This window comes from Trichomonas vaginalis, chromosome VI (genome assembly GCF_026262505.1).
Source record: "Trichomonas vaginalis G3 chromosome VI, whole genome shotgun sequence".
Taxonomy (NCBI): Eukaryota; Parabasalia; order Trichomonadida; family Trichomonadidae; genus Trichomonas; species Trichomonas vaginalis.
The window spans coordinates 10,598,559-10,610,884 of NC_067208.1; the positions used below are offsets into that span (position 1 = coordinate 10,598,559).

At 26.1% G+C, this 12,326-nt stretch overlaps 2 non-coding genes across 2 annotated transcripts, besides 10 other annotated features; one reads left to right on the forward strand and one right to left on the reverse strand.

Annotated features, from left to right (window-relative positions):
• Positions 1–448: 448 nt before the first annotated feature.
• Positions 449–1,378: a mobile genetic element.
• A 1-nt stretch (position 1,379) lies between these two features.
• Positions 1,380–2,252: a mobile genetic element.
• Positions 2,253–2,392: a mobile genetic element.
• Positions 2,393–5,315: a mobile genetic element.
• Positions 5,316–5,709: 394 nt separating this feature from the next.
• Positions 5,710–5,738: a mobile genetic element.
• Positions 5,739–7,885: 2,147 nt separating this feature from the next.
• Positions 7,886–7,922: a mobile genetic element.
• Positions 7,923–9,099: 1,177 nt separating this feature from the next.
• Positions 9,100–9,137: a mobile genetic element.
• Positions 9,138–9,846: 709 nt separating this feature from the next.
• TVAGG3_0840760 lies at positions 9,847–9,964 on the forward strand. Its single transcript has one exon. It is a non-coding gene; the product is annotated as a tRNA-Leu (tRNA).
• A 207-nt stretch (positions 9,965–10,171) lies between these two features.
• Positions 10,172–10,208: a mobile genetic element.
• A 1,187-nt stretch (positions 10,209–11,395) lies between these two features.
• Positions 11,396–11,432: a mobile genetic element.
• A 207-nt stretch (positions 11,433–11,639) lies between these two features.
• TVAGG3_0840790 lies at positions 11,640–11,757 on the reverse strand. The gene has a single exon. It is a non-coding gene; the product is annotated as a tRNA-Leu (tRNA).
• A 532-nt stretch (positions 11,758–12,289) lies between these two features.
• Positions 12,290–12,326: part of a mobile genetic element that runs on past the window's edge.

Below are 12,326 nucleotides of genomic sequence, written 5' to 3' on the forward strand. Positions count from 1 at the left end.
TGTACTGAAGAATAATCCGGTAAAATGATGATATAAAATTAGATTATTTTACAAGTAGCTAAAAGAATAAAACTATAATATAAAATAAATGAAGTTTAATGAAACAATAAAGGTTAAATAAATAATAAAGATTTTTATTTTATATCAGTATTGAGAAGAAGTAACAGCTGACACTTGGTAGACAACTTCTTTATGGCTAGAAAATTCTATCTTGCCTTTTATTTTTTCTCGCTGTGAAACGTATTCGGTCATTTTTTTAAAAATTAATTTTTTGTTAGAGATAAGAGCTAAAACTCGGTAAACAACTTCTTTATGTCTAGAAAATTCTATCTTGCCTTTTATTTTTTTCTCGCTGTGAAACGTATTCGGTCATTTTTTTAAAAATTAATTTTTTGTTAGAGATAAGAGCTAAAACTCGGTAAACAACTTCTTTATGTCTAGAAAATTCGAGATATAAAAATTGCTCACATTTGCTCACATTTTGGCACTTTTTTGTACGTTTGTCAAAAAAATTGTGAGGAAGATCTCACAAAAATAGTCAAAATGTGAGCAAATTTTGAGAAGTGCTCACATTTTGACATACGATTATTTTCATACGTTTTTTTGATGAATTCTAATAAAACTTCATTACCACTTTCAGAACGAAGCGTAACTTTTCAGCACGTAACGCTCTATCATGTGTAGTGACATATTATTCAAAAAAACTCAGATTGCTTATCTTATAATAACAATTTCATTAGAAAAAATGCACGATTTCACGCTAAAACTTTGAAGCAATTCTTAAATTCGGATAAAAAATCGATATGTATTACACTTTAAACTTCAAAAAATGGTTCAAAATTTAGACTTAGTTTATCTTAACAATATAGCAGATTTTAAGCCGAACAAGTAGGAGTAATAGAAATAGCTCTTGAAAATAATTACAATTAGTAATATGTAAGTCAAAGTTCGAGTATTCTAATAAATAAACGTTCCGGATTTTCTTTACTACAAGAATCAATACTTAATATATAGAAGCAACAGTAAAAACTTATTAGAGATTCAAAAAGAAAGTTGACTAAAGAGAATCTTTTTATATAAGTAATTTTATTTTTTTGAAATACGAGATCGAATAAACATGTATTTTATTTTATTACTATAATAATACGTTTTTACATAGTAAGAAAGTTTAGAGACTGAAATGAAATTAAAAATTGAGAAAAAAATAAAGCTTTTCTATAAAAATTCATATTAATATATAGTATAATGATATTACAATTTATTGATAGTTGTGTTAGAAAAAAGGTACATTCACTATTTTTGACAAAATTTTAAATTTTCATGGGGTTGTAAATCTTATAATAACTAGATGAATAAGGAATAAATCCCAGTATGATGTAGTTATTTGTTGTTAATTCGAATGTGTTTAGAGGTAAACTTAGCTTGTGAGATATATATAAATAAAGTGTTAATGCTTTAACCGCTCTTGGTGGAATGACATATAATTTTGTATCCTTATAAATAAATTTAATGTAGTTTTCCATTTTTGTCACTTTTTAAGATCTTACAAAATATAGTTGATTTTTATCACTATTGAAATAAGATAAATAATGTAAGGACTCTAATTTTGTTATAAATATGAATGAAAACAGTAAAATGGATAACTTAAATATATAAAAATAAATATTGGAACAAAGCTATAACAAATTTTCATTCTTATTTATAAATTGATAAACCAAAGTAATACATTTTATTACATTTCGTGTAACATATACTAATATATAGATATTTTTTGAGATAATGTATTTATCTGTAAAAATTGTATGTGATCAAATTTGATTGATAAATTTATTCAGTAATAATAAATTGCATGTACAATATATTATTGTCTTGCCATTTTTTTGCTCATAATAAAAAATCTTTAAAAATGATAACAATAAAAGAGTATTAAGTAAAAATTTATACATCCAAAATATATTTCAGTAACAGCATAATACGCCTATGCTAATTTTTAGTTCTTAAATTAAATAGATGTCCCTAATCCCATAGATATTCACCAAACTTGGCAAATTCTGAACGTGATCTACATATCCCTAGCAAGTAGATCATATTGGTATACGTATCTTGATCAAATAAAAAGAATATTTGTTGAATAATTTCTGTTCAAATTAAAAGTTCTTCAACTTACGGTAAATCTATCTGCCTTAAAAAGTATTACGATATTATGCAAAGTCAATTTTCTCCAAAAAAATATTTGAAGATGATACTTTAAGGGTGCCCTATAACGATAATGTAAACATCACAAAATTAACCTTATTAGAACTCGAATGAATGAATTATCCAGATTCTAGTTCTCAATATAATAGCCTTAAAAGTGCTTTTCTGAGGGTGGTTTATCGTCTATAGGGCACCCTTAAGTATACCAAAAATACAAGAATTTTGAGAGAACTCAATGAATTTTTGTGAAGGTGGAGTTAAATTGAGAAGATTTTTGGTCAGAGAAAAACAAAAATTACTATCTGATAAAATGGTATTAAAATGAAAAAAGTTTAAACAAAGGAAATGAAGAATTTATATTATATTAGAATTTAAAGAGTAAATATAAAAGATTGAAAGAAAGAATAATAATAGGATTCTTGAATGCAACATTTGGAATGATGTTTCCAGTTGTAGATGTGTTAAGCAAAGAGAGATAATGATAGTTTCTTGAGTTTTGAGTTAAGCTTGTTGTAGATGAGAGAGAAATTTTGACGAGACTGAGGAACTTCATTTGGAATGATGTTTCCAGTTGTAGATGTGTTAAGCAAAGAGAGATAATGATAGTTTCTTGAGTTTTTGCAATTAACCATCCTCAATGACTATTGTTTTAATATAATTTTTAAATTTTTTAAAACTGACATTTTAGTTGTATATTTTTTCTAACAAAGGTACATTCACTAGGTGATAACAGTAAAATGGGATGAAAATATGATAAATAGCATCCCTATATAGTGCCAAACAATATTTATACGGGCCAAAAAAATTTGGCTAGAGATTTGGCGAGTTATAAAACTTAGAAAATTGAGAGGGATTTTTATTTTTGAATTTTTTTGGAAAGTTAAAATTGCGATTAAAAATCGATTTCCAGGAGAACTAAGCATCTCATCATATATTTAAATCGATAAAAATATTAAATAATAGTTGAATAGTATAACAACGTGAAATTATGGCTGAATCTACAGAAAAAATGAACATATTTGACATTTTTGAAAATTCATACGTTAGATGGTGACAGACTCATAAACTATACTTTAGCTAAGATTGATATATGGTTTCAACAACACATGGTTAAAATTGTAAAAATATTTTAGATTTCAAAAAGGTATATATGGTAATATAATGGAACAAAGTCAACAAATAGCATGTTAAATATGTTATAATTAACTTTTTATTAGATCCAATAGTAGATATCGAATGGTTTCCAGCTTTATGGTTAAATATTTTCTTTTCGAGCTTCTCTTTAACTGTTGTATTAAGGTTGTAAATTTTTGATGCTAGAAACTATGGAATCTTCTTTGCTGCTGCATTTTTCTTGAGAGTTCTTGCAATTTCGAATAGATCTGCGCATTGTATGAAATTGAGGCTTTAAAATATCTTGAAAACAGAATAGGACTGCTTTTCCAAAGGAATGCTTACTTGTAAATCAGAGAGTTTCAAAATTGAGAGCAAGATTATCATCATAACTTTCGATTTTGCTGCGAAAAAGGAAGACAAGTAATTAACAAATCATTTACTGTTGTTCATCAAAAGAAGAAAACTTTGATAACAACTAATGATGATAAAATCAAGCTATCTTTTAATATTTTAAATTGATAAGACATTCAAAATATTTGAATGGTTTAAAATATTTTCTTTTAATTTCTATAAGATATTATCATGATTATATAATAAAATTTAAATTTTTATTCAAAAAGGCAATATTTCAAACTTTTAATTTCAAAAATCTTAATTCTGCAATAAGTGTATTTAATTGTAGCAAATTTAATGATCCTTCGTCATGCTTAGCAATTTGGAACTCATAAATTAATGATTTCTTCAAGTAAAATTCTGCATTATTTCAAAAGTCAATAATTCTCTAGTAACTTTTCTTCAAACCCTAACCATTATATTATATGTATAATGGAGAATAATTGCAAAGAAAGATAGCCGAATTTACTGTAGTTCTTGTGATGCGAAATAATTGCAAATTAACACATAGTTTTAACAGCATCAATCTCTTTTTGCTCTCATTTAAATGCATTCGCACACTTTAATTTTGAAATATAAGAGTTTTGGAAATTATCAAATTTATCTGCTCAAATACTATAGATCTTCATAAGTGTTAATAGAATCACCAGCCTTACATATAGTGTTTAATATAATGATGCACATCATACTGGGATTTATTCCTTATTCATCTAGTTATTATAAGATTTACAACCCCATGAAAATTTAAAATTTTGTCAAAAATAGTGAATGTACCTTTTTTCTAACACAACTATCAATAAATTGTAATATCATTATACTATATATTAATATGAATTTTTATAGAAAAGCTTTATTTTTTTCTCAATTTTTAATTTCATTTCAGTCTCTAAACTTTCTTACTATGTAAAAACGTATTATTATAGTAATAAAATAAAATACATGTTTATTCGATCTCGTATTTCAAAAAAATAAAATTACTTATATAAAAAGATTCTCTTTAGTCAACTTTCTTTTTGAATCTCTAATAAGTTTTTACTGTTGCTTCTATATATTAAGTATTGATTCTTGTAGTAAAGAAAATCCGGAACGTTTATTTATTAGAATACTCGAACTTTGACTTACATATTACTAATTGTAATTATTTTCAAGAGCTATTTCTATTACTCCTACTTGTTCGGCTTAAAATCTGCTATATTGTTAAGATAAACTAAGTCTAAATTTTGAACCATTTTTTGAAGTTTAAAGTGTAATACATATCGATTTTTTATCCGAATTTAAGAATTGCTTCAAAGTTTTAGCGTGAAATCGTGCATTTTTTCTAATGAAATTGTTATTATAAGATAAGCAATCTGAGTTTTTTTGAATAATATGTCACTACACATGATAGAGCGTTACGTGCTGAAAAGTTACGCTTCGTTCTGAAAGTGGTAATGAAGTTTTATTAGAATTCATCAAAAAAACGTATGAAAATAATCGTATGTCAAAATGTGAGCACTTCTCAAAATTTGCTCACATTTTGACTATTTTTGTGAGATCTTCCTCACAATTTTTTTGACAAACGTACAAAAAAGTGCCAAAATGTGAGCAAATGTGAGCAATTTTTATATCTCGAATTTTCTAGACATAAAGAAGTTGTTTACCGAGTTTTAGCTCTTATCTCTAACAAAAAATTAATTTTTAAAAAAATGACCGAATACGTTTCACAGCGAGAAAAAAATAAAAGGCAAGATAGAATTTTCTAGACATAAAGAAGTTGTTTACCGAGTTTTAGCTCTTATCTCTAACAAAAAATTAATTTTTAAAAAAATGACCGAATACGTTTCACAGCGAGAAAAAAATAAAAGGCAAGATAGAATTTTCTAGCCATAAAGAAGTTGTCTACCAAGTGTCAGCTGTTACTTCTTCTCAATACTGATATAAAATAAAAATCTTTATTATTTATTTAACCTTTATTGTTTCATTAAACTTCATTTATTTTATATTATAGTTTTATTCTTTTAGCTACTTGTAAAATAATCTAATTTTATATCATCATTTTACCGGATTATTCTTCAGTACATCGATTGTGTATCTAAAATAATATCATTATCCTTATTCTGTTTTTTCCAAAATTCTTTTAAATATCTTTTTTGGTTAGATTACTTTATACTTTTTACTTTTATTTTTTAATTTCAAAAAAAAATTTGGTGATTGTTCTATTCTGTTACAATGTGCATTATCATATTCTAATGAATTATTCATTACATACATTTAAAAAAACTTGTTAAAAATGAAATTAAAAAATTATGTTTTATTATTACGCTGTGAATGTGTCAACAGCGGTCATGCCTGTATCTGTATCCCATATTTGCCACAACCTTTCTGTATCTGCATTTGTGTATTTCGGTTTCAGCTGATACATTTGATTTGGCGTGTAATTTGTTCCAGTTAATGGATTAATTGGGAGATCTTCATGCGGTGTGTTATTATTGTACTCCCAAATAAAGGCAGGAATAGCCTGAATGCTTTGGCAGCGCTCCAATGTCGGCCAGAATCTCTCAATCTTCCCATTTTGGTAGGGAGAATGAGAGTCTGTATGCCGCCATTGGACGCCCCAAAGATCAAGTAGATCTTGAAAGGCTCCCCTATTTTCTGAACCGTTATCGGTCCAGAAAACAATAAGGGGCGCCAAATTCAATGAAGGCGGAAGCCGCAACGTTCGCTGTCGTCGCTGCCAGCATATCTGGTATTTGTATACACGCTAGGACTTTGCGGCTAAAATCGTCGATTATGCCATAAATATACTGGCCACGAACACCCCTAAAATAATGAACATCTGCGTGCCAGATAAGATTGGGTGAAAGCGCCCAATATCTTACTGCTGTTTCTGGCCCGGCATGCTCTAATCGCGTCTTGGTGAAATGATTTTCTTTGAAGTATCTGCGTACTTCTCTATAAGATACATCAATTTGTTTGTAATTTCAAACGTTTCCATTGTTTTGTTTGACCACAGGGAAAGGCCCAGTGGTCATGTATCACAGCAAGAGCTTTGATTTGGTCGTAGGGATTGACCCTACGACCTTTCTTGCCTTTAGGCAATGGGATATTCTGTAAGCTAAATTGATTTTGTAAAAAAGATTTGAAACATCTAAATATTTGAAATCATTTGATTGAAGGGTTGGGGCGATGGGAACATGGGTGCAAGCTTCTTCCCATGTCATTTTACCTTTTTCAATCTGATTGGAAATACCAATTAGGTAAATTCGATCGACATACCCTTTGTAAGGATTCATTCTAATGAAGTACGTTAACAATCAAAATATTCTATAAGTGTGTAGTATGGAATTCAAAAGAATAAAGAAAATGGTAACGTAAATAAACGTATTATGAAAAAATTGATAATTAAAATGAAAAAAATAAAAAAAATAAGTAAAGTGACTGGAAATGAAAATTAAAATCAGTGTAAAGTTTTATTTTTTTCTCGCTGTGAAACGTATTCGGTCATTTTTTTAAAAATTAATTTTTTGTTAGAGATAAGAGCTAAAACTCGGTAAACAACTTCTTTATGTCTAGAAAATTCTATCTTGCCTTTTATTTTTTTCTCGCTGTGAAACGTATTCGGTCATTTTTTTAAAAATTAATTTTTTGTTAGAGATAAGAGCTAAAACTCGGTAAACAACTTCTTTATGTCTAGAAAATTCTATCTTGCCTTTTATTTTTTTCTCGCTGTGAAACGTATTCGGTCATTTTTTTAAAAATTAATTTTTTGTTAGAGATAAGAGCTAAAACTTTGCAGACAACTCCCCCATGTCTAGCAAATTTAACATTCGTCTCCCATTTTTATATATTTGGTTTAGAATGTTCGAAAATGCGTAATATGGTCATTAATATTAATTGAAAAGAACCTTGAATTAATTCAATCTGATCTCACAAAATATTTTAAATTACAAACTTTGTAGTTTGAATAGATAATTAGTATTAAACTCAAATAACTAGTTTATTTTTGAATAAAAATTATTTGAATTTATTCAATTTTGTGAATTTTCCTTCAAAAATCAAGTTTAAATATCTTATTTGCCGTATAATTATAAATACAATGAAACATATTCGAAATTGAAAAGAATGACTTTTTCTGTTCTTTCAATCATTCAATTTGAATTTTGCAATATTGGATTTCTCATTAAATGCCTATTAAAAACTGTAATAAACAGAAATTCATCAAAAGTGACAGCTCTCAATTTTCTGACATTTGTAAATTCTAAATTGAATGAGAAAAATGAAATAATACTAAGCATAATACAATATTCTAGATTTAATTATAATTAGGAAAAAGTTAGTTTTGAGAGTACTTTTCATAGGCATATAGAATGAAATCTTCTGAAAAATAATATCACATAAACTCATATTATTTTCTAATATATAACTATTTTATATAAAAATCAAATTCAATGATCTTAAAAGCGAAGGATAAACCTCAAATTTACGAATATAATGAGTGGGAATATAATGCTTATCTATCATAAAACCATATGAAATATCAATTTTTGCTTTACGCCTAATTTTTGACGACAATTAGCAAAAAATGTTAAATGTTAACACTCAGTCCATTTGAATATGAAAAATAAAATTGACTTTGATTAAATGTTTTTATTTATCATGCAATTCTTCTTGCGACCAAAGATTTGAATAAAAGTTCAAAAAATAAGATAGCTTAAAAAATAATATACGGTAGTGTTTACTAATAGATGAATAGTATATAAATTCTATTAAAATGGATTTGATCCAAAAAAATATATAAAATTTGATCATAAATAAAATCGTTTTAAATTACTTCTTCATTTAAATTATAACAATTATTTTTGGTTTTATATTTTTTTGGATCAAATCCATTTTAATAGAATTTATATACTATTCATCTATTAGTAAACACTACCGTATATTATTTTTTAAGCTATCTTATTTTTTGAACTTTTATTCAAATCTTTGGTCGCAAGAAGAATTGCATGATAAATAAAAACATTTAATCAAAGTCAATTTTATTTTTCATATTCAAATGGAGTGAGTGTTCACGTTTAACATTTTTGCTAATTGTCGTCAAAAATTAGGCGTAAAGCAAAAATTGATATTTCATATGGTTTTATGATAGATAAGCATCATATTCCCACTCATTATATTCGTAAATTTTGAGGTTTATCCTTCGCTTTTAAGATCATTGAATTTGATTTTTATATAAAATAGTTATATATTAGAAAATAATATGAGTTTATGTGATATTATTTTTCAGAAGATTTTGTGTTCTTCTTCAAAATTTTATTTTTTTTATTAAAAAGAATCTTTACAAAATATACATTTACTTTAATTAATATTTAAAAACGTGCTCTATCAAAAGTTCCAAAAATTCAATATTTTAGCTTTTCTGAGGTGTCACTTTTGATGAATTTCTGTTTACAACAAAACAACAAGCAATTTAACTTACATTCAAATTTATTTGTGTTATATTCAATCTTCTCAAAACTTATAATTTTCGGCTATAGCATGATTATATGCTATATAATATAATAAACCTATAATAGTATCATTCTTTCAATTATTTGAAGAGAAAACCGAAAAAATCTATTTTCGGTCTATAACAATTACACATTTCATCCAAAATAACGTGCTTTTTCTATCCGCTCATTTCAACTTTTATCGGCACGCAGCTTAACTCAATTTTGATGTTTTTTCGCATTAACATGCAGCCCATATTAAATCCTGCATTTTACTGACATTATACCAGTTTATTTGAGAATTATGATTCTTTGATATCTCTTGTTTTAATTTAAATACATATAGTGAAGTTTCGTATGCTTATGGACATTTGAGATTTTTATTCCAAAAACGAATATCGCTTATTGTCAATGAAATATATTTTCATTCAAGATGAAGAATGCATAATTCAATCATAATCTACTATTTCCAAATTGTTTTTGCATTTAGACATTAATTTGATAAAGAATATTATCTTTCGAAATAAAATATTATCAAATCAAAACATGCCATAATACATATCTTCAAATAAAGCATCTGTTAAATAGAATATGTACAACTCATTACATGTTTGAATCTCTAAAAGTGACGAAAATGAAACCTTGATATATGCAGGAAGACAAATTTTAAATGTAAAGGGGTTTAGCTCAATGGGAGAGCGCAGATAAAATCTTTAGTATTGATAGTAAGATTTCTTACATCAAACGTTCAGATTTATAATCCTGAAATCTTGGTTCAACTCCAAGAACTCCTATTTTTGGTTTTTCCTTTTTGATATTTCAGTGTGGGAAGGTATATTAGCGATATTTTTTGATATTTAATAATCTAGCATATGCAGCAATCTTATATATAAATTAGATTAATCATGACATAATTTCAATCAAGTAGAATTTTTTAACCATCAACATTTTTCATTCAAAAATTGAATTAGTTGTCAAATTTGTAATTGATCTTAAAAGTGTAATAAACAGAAATTCATCAAAAGTGACAGCTCTCAATTTTTTGACATCTGTAAATTCTAAATTGAATGAGAAAAATGAAATAATACTAAGCATAATACAATATTCTAGATTTAATTATAATTAGGAAAAAGTTAGTTTTGAGAGTACTTTTCATAGGCATATAGAATGAAATCTTCTGAAAAATAATATCACATAAACTCATATTATTTTCTAATATATAACTATTTTATATAAAAATCAAATTCAATGATCTTAAAAGCGAAGGATAAACCTCAAAATTTACGAATATAATGAGTGGGAATATAATGCTTATCTATCATAAAACCATATGAAATATCAATTTTTGCTTTACGCCTAATTTTTGACGACAATTAGCAAAAAATGTTAAATGTTAACACTCAGTCCATTTGAATATGAAAAATAAAATTGACTTTGATTAAATGTTTTTATTTATCATGCAATTCTTCTTGCGACCAAAGATTTGAATAAAAGTTCAAAAAATAAGATAGCTTAAAAAATAATATACGGTAGTGTTTACTAATAGATGAATAGTATATAAATTCTATTAAAATGGATTTGATCCAAAAAAATATAAAACCAAAAATAATTGTTATAATTTAAATGAAGAAGTAATTTAAAACGATTTTATTTATGATCAAATTTTATATATTTTTTTGGATCAAATCCATTTTAATAGAATTTATATACTATTCATCTATTAGTAAACACTACCGTATATTATTTTTTAAGCTATCTTATTTTTTGAACTTTTATTCAAATCTTTGGTCGCAAGAAGAATTGCATGATAAATAAAAACATTTAATCAAAGTCAATTTTATTTTTCATATTCAAATGGACTGAGTGTTAACATTTAACATTTTTTGCTAATTGTCGTCAAAAATTAGGCGTAAAGCAAAAATTGATATTTCATATGGTTTTATGATAGATAAGCATTATATTCCCACTCATTATATTCGTAAATTTTGAGGTTTATCCTTCGCTTTTAAGATCATTGAATTTGATTTTTATATAAAATAGTTATATATTAGAAAATAATATGAGTTTATGTGATATTATTTTTCAGAAGATTTCATTCTATATGCCTATGAAAAGTACTCTCAAAACTAACTTTTTCCTAATTATAATTAAATCTAGAATATTGTATTATGCTTAGTATTATTTCATTTTTCTCATTCAATTTAGAATTTACAGATGTCAAAAAATTGAGAGCTGTCACTTTTGATGAATTTCTGTTTATTACACTTTTAAGATCAATTACAAATTTGACAACTAATTCAATTTTTGAATGAAAAATGTTGATGGTTAAAAAATTCTACTTGATTGAAATTATGTCATGATTAATCTAATTTATATATAAGATTGCTGCATATGCTAGATTATTAAATATCAAAAAATATCGCTAATATACCTTCCCACACTGAAATATCAAAAAGGAAAAACCAAAAATAGGAGTTCTTGGAGTTGAACCAAGATTTCAGGATTATAAATCTGAACGTTTGATGTAAGAAATCTTACTATCAATACTAAAGATTTTATCTGCGCTCTCCCATTGAGCTAAACCCCTTTACATTTAAAATTTGTCTTCCTGCATATATCAAGGTTTCATTTTCGTCACTTTTAGAGATTCAAACATGTAATGAGTTGTACATATTCTATTTAACAGATGCTTTATTTGAAGATATGTATTATGGCATGTTTTGATTTGATAATATTTTATTTCGAAAGATAATATTCTTTATCAAATTAATGTCTAAATGCAAAAACAATTTGGAAATAGTAGATTATGATTGAATTATGCATTCTTCATCTTGAATGAAAATATATTTCATTGACAATAAGCGATATTCGTTTTTGGAATAAAAATCTCAAATGTCCATAAGCATACGAAACTTCACTATATGTATTTAAATTAAAACAAGAGATATCAAAGAATCATAATTCTCAAATAAACTGGTATAATGTCAGTAAAATGCAGGATTTAATATGGGCTGCATGTTAATGCGAAAAAACATCAAAATTGAGTTAAGCTGCGTGCCGATAAAAGTTGAAATGAGCGGATAGAAAAAGCACGTTATTTTGGATGAAATGTGTAATTGTTATAGACCGAAAATAGATTTTTTCGGTTTTCTCTTC